General features: G+C 48.5%; 1 pseudogene across 1 annotated transcript in view; it reads right to left on the reverse strand.

The window, feature by feature from the left end:
- LOC110334963 overlaps window positions 1-1,381 on the reverse strand; it is a 2,707-nt pseudogene extending 1,326 nt beyond the window's left edge. The window contains exons 1-2 of the transcript XR_002381140.1: window positions 1,323-1,381; window positions 29-780 (exon numbers count right to left, since the gene is read on the reverse strand). The product of XR_002381140.1 is annotated as a glyceraldehyde-3-phosphate dehydrogenase-like (transcript). The remainder of the gene's footprint in view (window positions 1-28; window positions 781-1,322) is intronic.
- Window positions 1,382-2,428: the final 1,047 nt, after the last annotated feature.

Consider the following 2,428-nt stretch of genomic DNA (forward strand, 5'->3'; position numbering starts at 1 on the left):
GCTGAGCCATCTCTCCAGCCCCCAGGACCTTCTTGATGTCATCATATTTGGCAAGTTTCTCCAGGCGGCACGTCAGATCCACAATGGATACATTGGGGGTAGGAACACGGAAGGCCATGCCAGTGAGCTTCCTGTTCAGCTCTGGGATGACCTTGCCTACAGCCTTGGCAGCATCAGTGGATGCAGAGATGATGTTCTGGGCAGCCCCACGGCCATCACACCACAGCTTTCCAGAGGGGCCATCCACAGTCTTCTGAGTGGCAAGGATGGCATGGATCATGGTCATGAGTCCTTCCACAATGCCAAAGTTGTCATGGATGACCTTGGCCAAGGGGGCTAAGCAGTTGGTGGTGCAGGATGCGTTGCTGACAATCTTGAGTGAGTTGCCATATTTCTCATGGTTCACACCCATCACAAACATGGGGGCATCAGCAGAAGGGGTGGAGGTGATGACCCTTCTGGCCCCCCCCTTCACATGGGCCCCAGCCTTCTCCATGGTGGTGAAGATTCCAGTAGACTCCACGACATACTCAGCACCGGCATCACCCCATCTGATGTTAGTGGGATCTTGCTCCTGGAAGCTGGTGATGGGCTTCCCATTGATTACAAGCTTCCCATTCTCGGCCTTGACTATGCCGTTGAATTTGCCATGGGTGGAGTCGTACTGTGTAGACCATGTAGTTGAGGTCAGTGAAGGGGTCGTTGATGGCAACAACTTCCACTTTGCCAAGTGCAGAGCAGAAGGCAGCCCTGGTAACCAGGTGCCCAATACAGCCAAATCTTCACTGTTTTTGTCTACAGGATGAGACAGGCACTGCACAAGAAGATGTAGCTGTCTCTGGAGCATAGAGGAGCAGACCTAGGAGTATAAATACTGTGCACAACATTACCCAACTGTAAGCATGAACCACTTCCAACGCTTTCACCCACTCCAGGCAGACACTGGAGCCATTAAGCAATGACTCCTCAATCTTCCCCTCCAGATCTGGAGGCTTCTAAACTACTTTCTGTCTATGATGAACCTGCTTACTCCTTGTTTTAGTTCAGTTGCTACTGCTGCCAGAAAGGCTGTGACCAAAAGCAACTTGGAGAGGAACGGAGTTATTTGGTGCACACGTCTCAGGTCATGGTCACCGAGAGGCCACGGCAGTGACGGAAGCAGAGATCGTGGAGCAGGGACGCTCGCCGGCTTGCTCCCCGAAGCTTGCTCCTCCTGCCGTCTTACATAACCAATACCACTTATCCACGGGTGGTACGCATGAGTGAGCTGCGCCCTCCCACAAAATGATTAAACAAGAAAATGTTGCTACACACTTACCTACTGGCCAATCTGATGAGGCAACTTCTTAGCTGAGGTTCCTTGTTCCCCGGGTATGTCCATGTTTGTGTCAAGTTTGCAAGAACCAACAAGCGCAATTGACCTACTGACACACAAACACGTCACTATGTAAAGATATTTTTTCCTTTCTTGCTCATTCCCAAGATCTCATCACAATATTACCAAACAATATAAAGCCGATATAACTTTAAAAGTTCCACAGTCTTTAGAAAATTTGACATTAAAATTCCACAGTGTCAGCTCAGGCTTGGTGGCACACGTCTTTAATCCCAGCACTCAGGAGGTGGAGACCAGTGGATTGCTATGAGTTTCAAGCCAGCTTGGCTTGCACAGTGAGAGTTCTGGGACAACCAAGGTTACACAGTGAGACTGTCTCAAAGGAGAAAAAAAAAAAAAGCCCAACGTTCTTTAAATGTTTCTTTAAAAGACCAAATTCTCATGAGTGTGAAATCTGTAGAATCGGAAATAAGTTGTATACTTTCTTCTTACTCCAAGAGAGAAGAAACAGGGCAGTCATAACCAAGTCAAACTCCAAGTCCAGAAGTGTAAATATGTCTGACACCTGGCGCTCACCATATTTTGGGCTCCAGGAGGCTGCATTTCTCCAGAACACACATCTCGTGTCTTACACTCAGGCCAGCTCCACTCCACAGCTGCTGCTGTTCTTGGTGGTCATGTCACGGTTCTGGTATCCCCACTGTGCTGGGGTCTCCACTGGAGCTGAGGCAGCACCGTCACCGTCACCAGCAGCCTCTTCCAGCCCTTCTTTAGGGCTACTGCATAGTGCCAAAACTTAGCTCTTCTCCCTGACTCCTCTATGGCTTCAAAACCAGTACCAGCTAGGGGACTTTTGCATATTACCAAGTCTGGCTGTTGGCGGCCTTGGCCTCTCTGGACCACAGCTTCTCTGTGATGACCCTGGTGAGAGACTCCTAGAAGATGTCACCTCAACAATGCTGATCTCTTCTTCTTCTTCTTTTTTTTTTTTTTTTTAAAGATTTATTTATTTATTTATTATATGTAAGTACACTGTAGCTGTCTTCAGACACTCCAGAAGAGGGCGTCAGGTCTTGTTACAGATGGTTGTGA

This window comes from Mus pahari, chromosome 1, assembly GCF_900095145.1.
Source record: "Mus pahari chromosome 1, PAHARI_EIJ_v1.1, whole genome shotgun sequence".
Lineage (NCBI taxonomy): Eukaryota > Metazoa > Chordata > Mammalia > Rodentia > Muridae > Mus > Mus pahari.